This window comes from Euphorbia lathyris, chromosome 2, assembly GCF_963576675.1.
Source record: "Euphorbia lathyris chromosome 2, ddEupLath1.1, whole genome shotgun sequence".
In the NCBI taxonomy this organism is placed as follows: Eukaryota; Viridiplantae; Streptophyta; class Magnoliopsida; order Malpighiales; family Euphorbiaceae; genus Euphorbia; species Euphorbia lathyris.
Window position 1 is genome coordinate 85,621,334 of NC_088911.1, and position 18,830 is coordinate 85,640,163.

General features: G+C 38.2%; 1 non-coding gene across 1 annotated transcript; it reads left to right on the forward strand.

Annotated features, from left to right (window-relative positions):
- Window positions 1-17,706: 17,706 nt before the first annotated feature.
- On the forward strand, window positions 17,707-17,813 carry LOC136221318 (small nucleolar RNA R71). Its single transcript, XR_010685091.1, has one exon. It is a non-coding gene; the product is annotated as a small nucleolar RNA R71 (small nucleolar RNA).
- The last annotated feature ends 1,017 nt before the right edge of the window (window positions 17,814-18,830 follow it).

The following is an 18,830-nucleotide window of genomic DNA, read 5'->3' on the forward strand; positions in this document are numbered from 1 at the left end:
TCACAACACTTAAATTTATGATAATATTTTCTTGTAATAATTTTCGCATGCTGATGCATATGATATTTTTTCAGAAATAAAAGTCTTGCAAATGCTTTGGCCAAAATTGTTGATGTCATGACATTCTTGAGTTTGTCAAAGCAGCAAATTGTTATCCAAATATTTCAACTTCGTTTCAAATTCTATTCACTATGTCAGTGACTATTGTATATGCTGAAAGAATTTTTTTCGAAGTTAAAATTATTGGAAAACTATTTAAGATCTTCAACGTCTGAAAAAAGATTCAATGGTTTAGCAATTTTATGTATTCAGAGAAATATATTAGAGAATATTCATGTAGACACCATTTTTAGTGATTCTGCATCTAGAAATGCTTGTAGATAATATTTTGTATAAGTAATTGAGTTTTTAATGTGAAATAAAATGTATTTTTATTTGAAATTCGATATTTTTATTAGATCATTTATTAAGTGTAATAAAAATGTGTCATTTTTAAATAATTTTTCTTTTACATATTTTTTCATTCTATTTTTTACTTATACTTAGGGCCCTTATTTGGTACATCGTCCATAAACCTCCAGAATCTTAGGATCCGCCATGGCTCTATTTATTATGTTTGATGTAATGAAATGATGCACGGTATGTTATAAGAAAAGAAAAAAAAAACCTAGACATATACTTCATTTTCTTTTGGTTACATCATATACTTCATTAATTCCACCAAAGATAGACGCAAATATAATTTCAGGAAAATAAATAAAATGTTAAATATTTTTTTTTTGAATCATGATAAAATGTTAAATATTGTTAATACGTTTCTAATATACCATAAAACAATAAAGTCATTTAAGCAATATATAGCATTTAGGGGGCGTTTGGTTTGGGGGTTTCAGGAAAGGGTAAGAGAAAGGGGAGGCTTCGTTCCCTTTGTTGGTGTTTGTTTTGCTAATTAAATGATTCCCTTTGCCCTTTTTTAGTTTTGGGTTTACCCCTAACTCCTCTAACTCATTCCTCACTTCCCCCTAAGGTTTTCTATTCCCTTTCCCCTCTCTTTCTAACCTACACTCCTTATAAAATTCTACTTTACTCCCTATTTTATTTTTTATTTTTATTTTGGTCTCTATATTTTTTTATTTTTACATTTCTTTATCTCTGGATTAATTTCATTTTTGTTATATATTTTTAATTTTTTTACTCAAAAAATATTTTTTGACTAAATTTTACTTTTTTTTATTTTTGTTTAATCCTTATATTTTTTTATTTATATTTTTTATCACTAGATTAATTTCACTTTTGATCCTTATAATTATTTATTTTTACCTTTTTACCCTTAAAAATAATATTGACCAAATTTTTTTCTTTTATCATATTATTCAATTTTAATATTTATTTTTAATTATTTTAAAATAATTATTTTCTTTTTAAATATAATATTTATGCATTTTCTTTGATTAATTTTAACTTTTATAAACTTTATATTATTATCAATAAGGGTAGCAAGTAAGTGACGTTTTGGATTGTTTGGGATTATATATGAAGTTATTTCACGTTTTATGGAAACTATAGTAAAAGAGTTGAATTTTTTTTTTTTTATTATATATGAAACTAAAAAAAAATAGTTTTGATTCCCTATTTGAACCAAACATCCACAAAGGGAATAGGGTGGAATTGCATTCTCGTTCCTAAACATATCCAAACACATAGGGGTATGAATGCTCATTCATTTCCTTTCCTTTAGTTTCCCTTTCTTGATTCCTTTTCACTTACCCCTTGTGAACCAAACGCCCCCTAAAGTTTATTTATATTAAAAGGTGATTTGTTTGAATACACTTATTATTTGATAATAGGCTAAACGGTATCACACGCGTGACATCATCATTATCCTCGTTATAGCTCAGGTCCACGTATAATAAAGGCCCAAAACGGCTTCGACAGGACCGAAAACCATTGATGCGGCCCAAAGCCCAAACAATTGGCGGCCCATCACCAAACATCCAAACCTCCAAGCCTCAAAGGACCTTTTAGAATCCTACAAGATAAAAGATTCCTCCCAAGATTCGGAATCCATGAGGGATACGAAATCCTAAACTTGTAAGGATTCATAAGGAGGTGACAAGCCTTAAACCTAATCATACACTATAAATACATATATATAAGCACACGGTTCGGTACGTTAACTAGTATCTCTAAACTACTCAATTCCCTTCCATTCAGTCCTAAATAATAAACTGTTAGATATCAGAGCGCGTTTGCCCGATTCGACACCGTCTGACTTGCTTGTTATTTTATAGGCTCTAATACAATATCGGGTCATCATCACGATCGCATCAAGTGACCAAGTTCAGTTAACAAGTTATCATTGGTGCGATGGGCGTGGATCGAAATTATCCACCATCTGTCTGAATATTCAACGATGACTCAATCCAGTCGAGTCCATCTAGAAATCCATCTAAGTAACAATGAAGAAGTAGACCAGTGTGTCGGGCCCCAACCTCAATTAGACCCTCAGTACCAGCTTTTGGCGGAGGAAGTATCCCGTAAATTCGCTCAAAATCTAACGGCCATGCAGAAAGAGATGGATGATGTGAAAGCCACTCATGAGCTAGAGATGGCCGATCTGGAACGACAATTGCGGAAGGCCAATAAGGGTGAGAGGAAAAAGCCTGTCCGGGAGGTAGAATCTGGTGGAGAGTTCTCCAGAACCCCTAGGGCCTTTTCCCGAAGCCCGTGACCAAGGCGAAGGTATTCAAGATCAAGGAGCCCTCGCAGACACCATACTAAGCAAAAGAATCTGAGGGGAAACAAATAATCCTGTGGGCAAGGCACACATCGTTCCTCATCAAGGCCCCCGAGCAGCCACCGTTGAAGGTCCGAGCATGAGCAAACTAGGGTTAGATAAAACACACTCTTAAGCAAAGAAGACATCTTGGAGTTCCTCGAGAAGAACTCTTCACAAAAATCCGATTCCCGAGATGGATATTTGAACTTAGCAGAAACCAACACACATTTGTCAAAAGAAATTTAAAGATAACCTATGCCTCGGGGATTATGGGTCCAACCTTCGTACAATATGGAGGAGTAGGCGACCCCACGTCGAAAACTTTCGACCAATCATGGAGGAGACAATGGCTACTGAAACTGTCTTATACTGTATTTTTCCCACTACTCTGAAGGAGCCAGCATTCTTTTGGTACGAGCAACTCCCCCCAATTCATCTGCAACTTCAATCAGATGGTAGAGTCCGTTGTAGACCATTCCATTACCTCAGTATGGGAGGGAAAGACCATGTTGGATCTCAATCGAGCAGTCCAAAACGAGGGGAATCTTTGGTCCAGTTCATCAAGAAATTCCAGGCCATGGCCATTCAGGTGAAGGAATTTAATGTGGCAGACCTATCAATGCTCTGGCAATCAATGACTCTGAAGACAACTAAAATGTTTCCGTTGGAGGAATAAACAACAATCACTAAGGAAGTCGCCAAAACGCAAGATCTTAGAGCCATCCCCAGCTGAAACATCAGCACAAACAGAAAAGGTTCTATGAAGATTTTAAAAAAACTTTGAAAACAAAAATAACAAAATACACCTCCCACTTAATGGTTTATTACAGAATCTAGAAAGAATGTCTTAAAGAACATGTGGTGGAGGACATCTGATATCAGGTCAAACGATATCACACGTGTGATGTCATCACTACCCTCGTTGCAGTCCAGGTCCATGTATAACAAAGGCCAAAAACGGCCCCGGTAGGACCGAAAACCATTGATGCGGCCCAAAGCGCAAACAAGCGGCGACCCATCACCAAACGTTCAAGTCTCAAAGGACCTTCTAAGCTTGTAAGGATTTCTAAGAAGGTGATAAACCTTAAACTTAATTATGTAATATAAATACACATATATAAGCACAAAGTTCGGTACAATAACTATTATATCTAAACTAGTACATTCTCTTCCATTCGATCCAAATCATAAACTGACTTATACGTTAGAGCAGTTTACCGGACTCTGACCCTGTGTAACTTGCTTATTATTTTATAAGCTCTAATACGACGTTGGATCATCGTCACGGTCGAATCACGTGATCAAATTTACGTAACAAGTTATCCATACTTATTATAAATAGGGTGTTGTTAAACCCAGCCCCAATTTCCCACCCCTAGCCCCGTGAAAGGACGAAATTACCCTTTCATAGGTTTTGGGGTGGAAAAAGCTATTTTTTTTGCTCTCTCGATACACGGGCGTATGGACATCACGCCTCACCTCATGGTGGGGCGTGTGAACATCACGCCTCACCGTGTGGTCGGGCGTGATAGCCCCACGCCACACCGTGTGGTCGGACGTGGAACTATCACGTCCGACCACACGGTGAGGCGTGGGGCTATCACGTCCGACCACACGGTGAGGCGTGGGGCTATCACGCCCGACCACACGGTGAGGCATGATGTTCACACGCCCGTTGTTAGACAAGGTGCCGAACGGCCTCGCCCGGACGGACCGGGGGGTGGGCACCTCATGGCGACGTAAGCGGTGATTGGCGCCGAAAGCAACCAATCGTGGAATCAAGCTGCTCGGCAGGACCGGAGCTCGGAGTATGGAAGAGTCGCCACCCATGAATGGGAAAATGAACACCGATCCCTTGCGGGAGACCGGTGAGGGTTCGAGAAACTTAGGTACGAGCCGAGAAGGCTAGCTCCTTTCCGGAGAAAGGCTACTAGGCACCCCGACATCGCCCGGTTATGAACCACCGGCCTCCTACTCAGCGTGTTAGGCGATAACGGACTAATCGCATATTTCTTTAAGTTTAAAATTCATTTGAAACCTTTTCTTTCTCGCTTTGAAAACCGTTTTGAGCATATCATTGAAAGCCACTTTAGTAAAGAATCACCCATTTTGCATGAATTTAAAGTATATATGAGAGAGAGGGGGAGAAGAATTTGATTTATTCACAGTGCGATTTTATGCTTTAGACTATACACTAACTCTAAGCTAATCTCATTCCCCAAAAACAAGTTTATTTACATGGTTCGTACCTTAATCGCCGTTGGAACGATTTAGGCACGTTTCAAAACCCCATTAATGACGTTCACTCGAATCGCCGTTGGAACGACTCAAGCGTTTGAAAACGTTGAGCAAACATTTTTAATCTAAAAGCGTGATTAAGCATACAAGTCAATTTATTTTGTACAAAAACCATTTAGTTAGGAAAACAATTCAAAACTTCATTATTCACAAAAGCAATTTTAATTACAAGGTTCGCTTAATCCGTCGTTGGAACGAATTAAGGTTTTAACACGTGATGTTTTAGGAAACGGTTTTAAAACAACAAGAAAGCATTATTTACACTTTGGGAATATCTAGAAAAGCTTTAATTTAAATAAGCAACTTGAACTCTCTTTTTGTGTTTTATTTTCCCTTTTTCACTCAATTAACCTTTGTTTGAATATAACTACAACAATTAATGAATTAAACCCAAATTCACCCAACCCAAATACTTTTAAAACATATATATATAGGAAATTCAAAATCGTGACACTTTTAGAAACCGTTTGAAATAGAAAATGAAATTAAAACACTTTATTTATCTTTTTGAAAACATTAAAAACCTTGAGTTAAGAAATCAAATTAAACCATCTCTTTTACAATCTAACCCCCTCCTTGAAGTTTATTAACTAAAAACATGGTTACTTCATCCAATATACAACACCCCAAAAGGACCCCTCCTAATATAGTTAGGTATATATACATATATTCAAATAATTAGAAAACATATACTTTTATAGGAAAATAACTATTATACTATACATAATAAGTGGATTATTATTAAAAAATAGTTAAAAAGACAAAAGGTATAAAGACTATATTTAATGTCCAAATATACTCCTATATACATATATGACCTCTAATTTAACCCAAATATATCTATAAACACAAATAATATACTAATGACCCAAAAACTCCCCAAAATAGCCCATAAAGTCACCAAATATCAAAACAGTCCCTACTCTTACCGAAACTAAAAAAAGAATCCCAAAACAAATAGCCAAAAATAATACTCTATATAATACCCCAAAATAATTACCTAGGTTATCTAAATAAACCAAAATGATACCATATTATATACCCTCAAACAATTAGCCCAAAATAGTACCCTATAAATATATATATATATATATATATATATATAAATTAAAATTATTTAAAGCACATAAATATAAATATGCCTATAAATTAAATACTATATATAATGAATAATTTACTAGTGACGTATATGGACACAATCCCTAAATTAGAATAAAATACCCCATAATATAATATCCCAACATACCCGTATATAGATGTCCACTTCCCCTAATACACCTATATATATAATAAATTAATTTTAAAACTGTTAAAATAACTAAATAAATATATATATATCTATACCCATGGCCCAAATGTGAAACCAAAAGCAAAAGTTCAAAAATGGTATTTTAAAAAAGTTCCAGCAGATTTTGTGATGGAAAATCCGTCACTAATCTCTTTTACTGACAGAAAAATGGAAAATCTCAGAAACAGTCCCTTTGAAATTCCAGATTTATCAAAACTTATTAGATCTACTCTATTTCATCATTTTAGCCTCCAAACACCCCAAATCGGGTCATGGTTTGTAACGGAGGATTCTAAAACAAGATTTTATTGAAAATAACGGTTCAAAACACTTGTAAACACACGGATCTACGACGTTTGGATCCCGAACTACCCTTAAATCGGGTCACGGTTCGTATTGGGATCCAAACGAAGTTTTTATTTCAAAACCAAAACCAAATACTTGTTCAAATGCAAAACAAAAAAATTAACTTAACAAATCTAAACCATAAAAGTGTAAAAAAACAAATAAATAAATAGATCTAAACAATAAAATTGCAATAAAGATTAAACGGGTGTAGTTCCTCAGATTATTACCTCTCAATCGGTAATGGGGATGCCAAATCAAGTCGATTGATAGTGTTTTGAGTCGGATTTCTTTGTGTTTTTGCTTTGTTCGGGTCTCGTGAAATTTTTCCAGAGGTTCGGGTCTTATTTTCCTCCTCAAAAATGCATTGGGCTCCATCCTATTTATAGGCAAATAGAACCCCAAAATTAAGGTTTTTTTTTGACTTGGAGCCTAAGAATAGGCTCCAAGCAAAGCTAAATTAGCTTACTCTTGACTTGGAGCCAAGGGTAAGCTAATTTGGCTTAATGACTTATTATTATAATTATTATACTTATTATAATTATTATACTTATTATAATTATTTGATTTTAAATTTTTTTTTTTTTTTAAATTGTAAACTAAAATTGCACTTGGCATTTGGCCAAGTGCAGCAAAATGCAATTGGCCGAATGCCAAGTGCAGGGGGCTGGGCCTGGGCGGCCCAGCCCCATCACGGGCCGTCCAACGGCCCGTGACGTAAATACCGGCCCCCGACGGGGCCGCGTTTATATATACTAAAAAAATAAAAAAGTTTAACTAAATAAAATACATCTAAAAATAACCAAAACTAAAAAATGATTTTTATCGAAAATGATTTTCGTCAAAACCGATTTTATAAAATTAGCTTTTATAAAATCGATCTTTTTACAAAACCATATATATTTTTTGGATTGCTCGGATACCAAAATAAAACCCTCTATCGTCCCGAGATTTTATTAATAATAAAATTAATAAGAAAAGGGCGTGAAATACCCCGAACTCGGCGAGACGATTTAAGATTTCACTCGCGGAACCGATTCGCCCGTCATCTCGATTCGATTTCCGAATTTGATCAAACCGGTCTCCACGGTTCCTTCGAACAACGTTTTTTTATTTATTATTTTTTATTGATTCATCATTTATTTCAATCGACTGATTTGGATCCCTTTTTATAATTTTTCTTCATCGGTCCTCCGACCCCGGTGTCTACAGTTGCCCCTACTTTCTATTTTTGGCAGTGACGTGTGTGCTTTTTCGAAAACCTCTTTTCGTGAATTCAACACATGCAATGCGAAATATATTAAAGTAAAAGACACCTATAGAGTGGGAGGAGAAATACATGATCTCCATGTCGCAAGTTCCTATCTTGTCTTCAATCTTCACTTTGGCTGTCCCGTCCTTGCCTCTGAATCGGCTGCCGGCGAACGCTCCTTCTGGGGCCCCTAGTCTCTAAATCGACCGCAGGTAAAATGGCTCTTTCTAGCGATCCTAGTCTAAATCGACCGCAGGTAAATGGCTTTTTCTAGCGACCCTAGTCTAAATCGACCGCAGGTAAATAGCTTTTTCTAGCGACCCTAGTCTAAATCTCGACCGCAGGTAAAGTTGATTTTTCTAGCGACCCTAGTCTTTATCTTGACCGCAGGTAAAGTTGCTTTTTCTAGCGACCATAGTCTTTATCTCGACCGCAGGTAAAATTGCTTTTTCTAGCGACCCTAGTCTTTATCTCGACCGCATGTAAAGTTGCTTTTTCTAGCGACCCTAGTCTTTATCTCGACCGCAGGTAAAGTTGCTTTTTCTAGCGACCCTAGTCTTTATCTCGACCGCAGGTAAAGTTGCTTTTTCTAGCGACCCTAGTCTTTATCTCGATCGCAGGTAAAGTTGCTTTTTCTAGCGACCCTAGTCTTTATCTCGACCGCAGGTACTCTTTCGTTTTGAAATTAATCATTCAACCCTAATCTCCACATCGATCGCAAGCGTCCTTTCGTTTGCGTATCTCCACATCCATCGTTCGACCCCAATCTCTACATCGATCGCAGGCGTTTTCATGTATTACAGACCTCCAAATCGAACATCCGACCCTAATCTATACATCGATCGTAGGCGTCCTTTCGTTTGCATATCTCCAAATCCATCGTTCGACCCTAATCTCTACATCGATCGCAGGCGTTTTCTTGTATTGCAGATCTCCAAATCGAACATCTAACCCTAATCTATACATCGATTGCAGGCGTTTGCTTGTTTCGCATATCTCCAAATCAACCGTTCGACCTTAATCTCTACATCGATCGCAGGTGCTCTTCGTTGATGATAGCTGGGCTTTATCACTCGTCCGAGAGTTGGAATTGAGACCTCGTCCAAGAGATTTTGACCGCAGTCGCTTTGATATTTGGGCTTTATCACTCGTCCGAGAGTTTGTGACCGCAGTAGCTTTGATATTTGGGCTTTATCAGTCGTCCGAGAGTTTTTTACCGTAGCTTCATGCCGTAGACTGGAGTCCGTAGCGGGGCCTGTGTCCAATGATAATGCCGTAGATCACAGTCCGTAGCGGGGCCTGTGCCCATTGATAATGCCATAGACCGCAGTCCGTAGCGGGGCCTGTGCCCATTGATAATGCCATAGACCGCAGTCCGTAGCGGGGCATGTGCCCATTGATGATGCGGTAGACCGCAGTCCGTAGCGGGGCCTGTGTCCATAGATCGAATTTTAATTCGCCTATCGAAGCCTGTCTAGACTTGCACGAATGTCGTGGAGCTATCCGAGTATTTCTGCGTGCAGCTTGACTTGAGTCACGCCCGTCACCTGTTGAGTATTTTTATTGTATAACATAGTGTAGTGATATGTATGCACATGATTATGAATGAATGTATATATATTTTTCTCTTTTTTTTATTTTTTACATTGCTTCCCTCCTATTTTTCTTTACAGGGAGACCTCCATTATATTGACCGGAGAGTACAGGAGAGCGTGGCGGTCGGGCGAGAGGATTCACTGCGGGATGATGATGCTCAGATCAGACGTCGTTATCGTGATATGGAGGATGAGCGCTCCAGCTGGGAGGAGCGAGGCCAAGCAGCTGAGAAGAGGAGCCGTGTGGATATAGAGGCCCGTCGAGCTGATGAGGAGAGTTTGCGGATTGCGGTAGAGGGCCGTCGGGTTCCCGAGGAGGCCTTAGCCAAGGAGCGGACACCTTACTTCGGAGGCTTTGATTCGTTTGAGGGCTTTTGGGACTTTGGGATTCCTTCTCATTGATAGTACCATCATTGTTTCGTTTACAACTTTATTAGTACTACCGTGATGTATAGCGGGTATATGTGAAAAAGATATTTATGTAGGCTTTTTATTTGGGGGTGGAGAAAAGAAATGTATAACTCATGACTTACAATACCATGCATTCAGTCGATCATAATAATTCCAATAATTCTCTTCAAATATATTCATGCCTTTATTTATTTACAAACAACAGAAATACTTAGCCAATTATACATTATTTTTATAATTGCTCAAGCTATAACTACTGTTACCAGGACCCGCCTTTTTTCGGTTTTCAGATCCCAGCGATTTTTCAACTCTCCTTTTATTATCCCGGAATTTTCAAATGAGCGCCTTCTTGGGTTTTCACTCATTGGGATGTCCCTTATTGTTGCATAGGTCGCCCTTTGCGGGTTTTCAACCTATCGGGAATTTTTATTTCTTTCTTTTCTTTATTTTACGAAAAGTATTTCTTAAGCCTATCCAGATTGGTAGGTTCGGAGAACTCCATGCCGTCCATAGTAGTTAGCTTAACTACTCCTTTGCTTAGCATCTTCTTCACGAGAAAGGGCCCTTCCCAGTTTGGCCTAAACTTGCCCCTAGGGTCAGTGTGCGTCCTCCGGATCTGTTTCAGCACCATGTCTCCCTCTCTGATAGGACTAACCTTAACCTTTTTGTTGAAGGCTCGGGCCATCCTCCTCTGATATAGCTGCATGTGGTAAAGGTCCTCCATCCTCTTCTCGTCGACCAATGCCAACTGTTCATACCGTTTATTCACCCATTTTGCTTCAGGAATCTCTGCTTCTACCGCGATTCTCAGTGATCACTTCTCAATCTTAATCGGCAGAACTGCTTTTGCCCCATATACTAAGGAGAGTGGCATTGCCCCAGTAGATGTTCTAACAGTCGTGCGATAGGCCCACCAAACAAGTGGAAGCTGCTCATGCCGATTCCGATGTGACTCCACGGTCTTTACGAGAATCCTTTTAAGGTTCTTATTAGCCGCCTCCACTGCCCCATTAGCTTGCGGACGGTATGGAGAAGATCTATGATGCTCGATACCGTACTCCTGGAAAAGAATTTTCACTTCTCCTTGAAACTGGACCCTATTGTCCGTGATCATGTGATGAGGCACCCCGAACCTGGTGATTAGATGCTTTTCAATAAACTTCCTTATCTGCTTTGATCCTCACTTACTAAACAATTCTGCCTCTACCCACTTGGTGAAGTAATCAATGGCAACTGTGATGAACTTGTGTCCGTTTGACGCATTAGGCCTCACCTCGCCGATGATATCAATGCCCCAAGCTGCAAATGGACAAACGGGTGCCAACACATGTAGTTACATAGCTGGTAGATTATTTGATAGATTCTCAAGAGAGATTTTCCCTTTTAGAAATTCAAAATTTTTGTAACGGAAATCTCTCTTTTATTTATATATATGATACTATATATTTTTATTTATTTTTTTTTTTTTACTTTATAAATATATAAATATCAATATGAATTTTATTTATATGTATATATATAGAGAAAGTATGAAATATACGAAAATAGAGAGGTATAACCGTTATATATCAGTAGAAGTGTTTGTTTGAATTTCGTATTTATTGTGAATCATCATCTCACACATATTGGTTACTAATTACCCGTAAATTTAGGGGGAACTAAAATGGTATTTATGAAGGGAATGCGGCTTGTAACGTGGTGAAATGAATGGAATGTCTAGGCTCAAAGGGGTGAACGACGGAGAATGTGTTTAAGGTGGGCTATCATTTTGAGTTTGAAATGTGGGGTTAAAACAAGGAAGGCCTTAATCATGTCGTGTTTTGAGCTAGACGCGTGAGGTTTTGACCGGTATTTGATGCAAATTCTCAAGTTTCGTGTAATTATGGAACACTCGTGAGAAAAAAATGAAGCATTAGTGAATGCTTTTTAAATTAGGCTCAAAAACTCACTTTGGAAAGGTAATGCGTGCCAATTAACTCAATTTTATTCCTCAAAATGTAAATGTCGATTTGTTAAATACTGAGTGAAATCAAAAAAATTTACGTATTCAAAATAGTCCAAAATTCGTTTACAAAATTTAAGATTTTCAAATAAAGTTTCATCCTATCAAAATTTAACATTTATTCTAGACAAAATTTTGTTTGATTTTCTTGTTTGATTAAAGCAAAACTTTAGAGTGGGGTTTTTATTCAAAATTATTTAACAAAAATATTTATTTAAAAGCTAAATAAAGATAATAAAAATAAAGAGAAAAATAAAGGTGGTGAAAATAAGGTGCAAAATAACACCAAAGTAAAAATAAAGTGTAAAACAACATTAAAATTAGAGGTACGTCACACGACTGAAACAAAAGTACGAAAATAACAATAAAAGAGAAAATAAAAATAACGTTCTATCCTTTACTCACATCCCCCATTAGTGTAGCATTTAGTCCCGAAATGCGAAATAAAAACTAACACTAAAGTAGAAAGTAAAGGATAGAAGGACTCCTTGTCGAAGGCAACTGTGAGAATTATAGTGTGTGGGGTTGATCGGAGGTAGAAATTAAATGCTTAATGGAGGTTAGCGCTGGAAAAGTCGCCGGAGATGGATGGAGGGATGGACGGATGTGCTGCAAAAGAAGAGAGAAGAAGTTAGAAATAAGGAAGAGAACAAAAGTGGGGCATTAAGCCCTCCTAATCACCCACCTCGTCGAGGTTGAGCCCAACCTCGTCGAGGTCGGGATGCTCCTCGTCGAGGTGATGAGTTCCAGAGACTTGCAAAGTCTCTGGAACTTTACACTTCGACGAGGTGATGTTCACCTCGTCGAGGTGAGGAGTTCCAGAGACTTGCAAAGTCTCTGGAACTTTACACTTCGACGAGGTGTGTACACCTAGAAGAGGTGTACCTGTAGCCCTTTTTTTTTAAAGACGAAAAACAAAACGAAAATAAAATTGAAATAAATATATATTATAAAAGTAAGAGTGAAAGTTGAGATAAAGAGGTTAGAAATATCGGGTTGCCTCCCGACAAGCGCTAAGTTTAACGTCGATCAGCTCGACGTTATTGAGTGGCTAGTTGCTCGTGGTCGGGGCATTGAGGTATACGACGGAATCGTTCATGCTTGTGTCTCTGGCCTCGTATAGTTTCACTCGTTGTCCGTTTACTTTGAATGGTGCCACACCTTCTCGTTGAACCGCGACCACTCCCGAAGGGAATGTTTCGGTTACTTCATACGGCCCGTGCCATCTCGACTTCAACTTACCGGGAAAAATTCGTAATCGAGAGTTGTATAGAAGAACTTTATCCCCCGGTTTGAATGTTCGTGGAATGATATGCTTGTCATGCCAACGTTTAGTCCGTTCTTTATATAATTTCGCGTTTTCATATGACGAAAGGCGGAATTCATCGAGTTCGTTGAGCTGCATCAAACGTTTTTCTCCTGCAGAACATATATCAAAATTTAAAAACTTTAGAGCCCAAAATGACTTGTGTTCTAGCTCTACGGGTAGATGGCATGCTTTTCCGAAAACTAGACGATATGGTGAGGCACCTATAGGGGTTTTAAAAGCCGTCCTATAGGCCCACAATGCATCGTCTAACTTAATCGACCAATCCTTTCGGGATGAATTTACCGTTTTTTCTAAAATGCTCTTTAATTCCCGGTTTGATATTTCAACTTGACCACTTGTTTGGGGATGATACGGGGTGGCTACCCGATGGGTGACTCCGTATTTCGCCAATAATTGGTCAAATTGCTTGTTGCAAAAGTGCGTGCCACCATCACTAATGATTGCTCGGGGTGTTCCGAATCTAGTGAAGATGTTTTTCTTTAGGAACTTCGTAACCACCCGATCATCATTAGTAGGTGAAGCAATCGCCTCTACCCATTTGGATACGTAATCAACTGCAACAAGCACAAATTGGTTACCAAATGAATTCGGAAAAGGACCCATAAAATCAATGCCCCACACATCAAAAATTTCACAAACCAATATACTTGATAGGGGCATTTCGTGTCTACGTGATATGTTACCCGTTCGTTGGCACTTATCGCAAGATTTTACGAACGCATATGCATCTGTAAAGATCGTAGGCTAATAAAACCCACATTGTAAGACTTTGGCAGCTGTACGGTTTGGACCGTGGTGGCCACCGGGTTCACGTGAGTGACAAAACTCAAGTATAGATCTTACCTCTTCTTCTGGAATACACCTACGAATTACATTGTCTCCACAAACCCTAAAAAGGAAAGGCTCATCCCATAGATAGTGTTTTGCATCGGCGAAGAACTTACGTCTTTGTTGGTATGTGAGCCCGTGAGGAAGTATATTACCTGCTTGAAAGTTTGCGAAGTCGGCGAACCATGGTAATGTTGATACGCTAAACAGTGATTCATCTGGAAAGAACTCCTTGATCTCTCTTTGCACGTCGGTTTTATGTGGTTCAGACTCCAATCGTGAAAGGTGATCGGCAACCACATTAGCTACCCCTTTCGTGTCTCGTATCTCCAAATCAAATTCCTGGAGTAGGAGAACCCATCTTATCAATCTTGGTTTTGCATCCTGTTTAGATAAGAGATATCTTAGTGCAGAATGATCAGTGTAAACAATAACTTTAGAGAGCACAAGATAAGAACGAAATTTATCAAAAGCGAAAACAATTGCTAGTAGCTCCTTTTCGGTTGTTGTATAATTTTGTTGTGCTTCATTCAACGTCCTACTAGCAAAGTATATCGGTTGAAAATTCTTATCTTTCCGTTGTCCCAAACATGCTCCAACTGCCAAATCACTAGCGTCACACATTAGTTCAAAAGGTAAACTCCAATCGGGACTAATCATTATTGGTGCATCAATTAACTTTTCCTTCAATAGTTCAAAAGCGGATAGACATTCATTGGAAAAGTTAAACTCAACATCTTTCATCAATAGTTGGGTCAATGGCTTTGAAATTTTCGAGAAATCTTTTATGAAACGCCTATAGAATCCTACATGTCCTAGAAAGCTTCGGATAGCCTTAACAGAATTAGGCGGTGGCAATTTTGCAATCACCTCCACCTTCGCCGGATCTACTTCTATGCCTTGACATGATACTTTATGGCTTAGAACAATCGATTCATTAACCATAAACTGACATTTTTCCCAATTTAGAATCAAATTAGTATATTCACATCTTTTAAGCACTAGTTCCAAATTATGCAAGCAACTATCAAATGTTTTTCCAAACACGGAAAAATCGTCCATGAAAACCTCCATGAAGTTTTCAATCATGTCATCAAAAATTGCCATCATGCACCTTTAAAAGGTAGCCGGGGCATTACATAATCCGAAAGGCATTCTACGATAGGCAAAAGTTCCATATGGGCATGTAAAAGTTGTTTTCTCTTGGTCGCTTGGAGCAACCGGGATTTGCATGTATCCGGAATAGCCATCTAAATTACACATATAAGCATGTCCCGACAATCTTTCAAGCATTTGATCGATGAAAGGTAAAGGAAAATGGTCTTTCCGAGTGGCATCATTCAATTTTCGGTAATCAATACACATGCGCCACCCGGTTACCTTTCTTACCGGAATTAGTTCATTTTTTTCATTAGCTTGAACAGTTATGCCTCCCTTTTTAGGTACAACTTGTACCGGACTTACCCAACTACTATCCGAGATTGGATAGATGATACCTGCATCAAGGAGTTTTAGAATTTCAGTTTTCACCACCTCCTTCATGCTTGGGTTTAGGCGTCTTTGAGGTTGGGCCGTCGGTTTAACTTGTTCTTCCATGAAAATTTTATGTGTGCAAATAGAAGGACTTATTCCTTTGATGTCCGCCAATGTCCATCCGAAAGCTTTCTTATGATCTTTGAGCACATTAATCAACTTTTCTTCCATTTCACCTGTCAAAGAAGAAGAAATTACAACAGGTAAGTTTGAGTTTTCACTTAAAAATGCATATTTCAAATGAGATGGTAGGGGTTTAAGGTCTAATTCGGGTGGCTCTTCCAATGATGATTTGGGCCTCGGTTTGTCCCCTCGAACGATTTTCTCATACTGGTCACGGATCCACATGCAATCCTCGGGGTCATAAGTCAAGTTGGCAACTTCTCGATCTATCACGACCTCCTCTTGATTTAACCCGAGATCATTTAACATTACTTTTTCCAATGGGTCTTCACACATGTCATTCTGAAAAACATCTTTAACAACTTCGTCTGTTATATCAAGAAAGCTACAATGGTCAATATTGTCGGAAGGATATTTTAAAGAATTGAAAACATTGAAAATCACTTCCTCATCTTGTAACCGGAGAATTAATTTTCCTTGTTGCACATCTATAAGTGTTCTCATGGTTGCTAGAAAATGACGACCCAAAATTATCAGGACTCGATCATCCTCCTTCATATCAAGAACAATAAAATCAGCTGGAAAGATGAATTTATCCACTTTAACCAACACATATTCTACAAACCCTTTGGGGTATGCAAGAGAACGGTCGGCTAATTGTAAGGAAACCTTAGTGGGTTTCGGCTCTCCTAAACCCAATTTTTGAAAGATACTTAATGGCATGAGATTTATGCTTGCTCCAAGATCACATAGAGCTCTTTCGAAATACATACCACCGATAGTACACGGGATAGAGAAACTTCTCGGGTCCTTCAATTTGGGTGGTAGTTTATTGAGTAGGATAGCCGAACATCCTTCCGTTAATTTCACTGTTTCATTATCCTCCAATTTTCTCTTTTTGGAAAGTATATCTTTTAAAAATTTAGCATACATGGGCATATTTTCCAAGGCTTCTGCGAACGGAATATTTATATGTAATTTCTTGAAAATGTCGAGAAATTTGGAGAATTGCTTTTCTTGTTTCTCTTTGTTTAACCTTTGGGGAAATGGAATTTTTGTTTTGTAAGGTTGAACAAGTGGATCCGTAAAAAGCTTAGGAGGAGATGAAACTTGAGGTTGAGAAGTACTTACCTCATTCGTGGTATCTTTTACCTGTTTGCTCGGAGCCGACTGTAACTCTTTGTTGTTTCTCAATGTGATGGCTTTCACATGCTCCCTTGGGTTTGTTTCCGTGTTGCTTGGAAGGGATCCCATAGGATGTTCGGATATGGCTTTTGCTAATTGGCTTATGCTCGTTTCAAGCCCTTTTGTAAACGTCTCTTGATTTCTCTTCCACTCCTCCATACCTGCAAGACGAGATTCCATTTTTGCAAGAATTGTTACAATAGCCGAAGCTTCATCACCAACATTTCTCTTTTCATTAGGATTAAATCCGGGTGGAGGTCTTTGCGGATTTTGCACATTTTGATTATTAGTCCATAAGAAATTAGGGTGATTTCTCCAACCATTATTGTATGTGTTGGAATAAGGATTAGATTGCTTAAAATTTCCCACAAAGTTTGCACTAGCGGTATCCCCAAGAAATGGGTTTGCCGCTTGACAATCCTCACTCTTATGTCCACTTAAACCACATAAATCACACAGATTATTTTGGTTCAAATTAGCCATTAATAGATCCAATTTTTTTATTTAACTCATCAATGCTGGATCTTGATGACGAATCAACCAAATATGTTCCCGCTCTTGTTTCGAGGTTTTTCTCCGCTTGCCAATGAGAGCACCTTTCCGCCAATTCTTGGATTAAATCATAAGCCTCCGTTTGGGTCTTCTTAAGGATGTTTCCACCTGCGGCGGAATCAACTGTGGCACAGTTAGCGGAAGATAAACCATTATAGAAAATACTAACCTGTTGCCACTTCTCAAATCCATGATGTGGGCATTTCTTCAATAGTCGACGGAATCGCTCCCATGCATCATATAACGTCTCTCTCTCGGTTTGGCGAAAAGAACTTATCTCGTTTTTGTACATCGCCGTTTTAGATGGAGGGAAGTACTTAGCTAAGAATTTCTTAACTAACTCATCCCATGTTCCAATGGATCCGGCCTCGACAGAATCCAACCAGTCAGCTGCATCATCCCTTAAAGAAAAAGAAAACAATTTTAGTTTAATAGCTTCTGGTGGTACCCCATTTTGCTTAAGCATAGAACAATGTTTAACAAATTTATTTAAATGGGAGTTTGGATCTTCTCTCGGATCTCCGCCAAATTGACCGGAGTTTTGTATAAGTTGGATCATTGCCGGCTTGATCTCGAAGTTGTTTGCTCCAATGGTAGGTTCCACGATACTTGAATTCATGTCCAAACGGTTTGGAGTGAGTAGATCCATGATGGAACGTTCCTCTTGCACCATGTTTGCTCTTCGATTAGCCAAGTTCTTGTGGAAAGTACGCTCAATTTCAGGATCGGGCAATAATAAAGGCCAACTTAAACTTCTTGTGTTCATAAAACAACAAAAAAAGGAAAATAAAACGTGTAAATTAATAGAAGCTCGACTAGATTAATATTATAATTCTACTATCCCCGGCAACGACGCCAAAAACTTGATGCACGTTTTACGTATACGTGCATGTGAAGGCAAGTGTACCTTAGTCGTGTATCAAGTAATAAAGTGAAAGTAGAGTATCGTTCCCACGAGGATGGTGATTATAAGTACTAATCTTTTTGCTCACTAACTATTATTTAAACAATCGAAAAGTAGAGTTTGTTCGACAACCAAGTTAAGACTTAAGCAAGAAAAGAAATAAAAATTATACAAATTAGGTGAGAGATTACTTATACTAAAACAAACTAAGGCTTCTAGCTTCACTTAACCTCTTTGCTTAGTAATAACACTTAACCCCTTTTAAGTTGTTTTATCCTTTTTAAGATGGCGATTTTTCTTATTAACTAATAGTTCTCGAGATTGGTTCTAAACTCTCGATTAATTACTTTCCCTTGGTCCGGCTCAAGTAATTAATCAAGAGAAGCATTACTTTTTATTAATCTA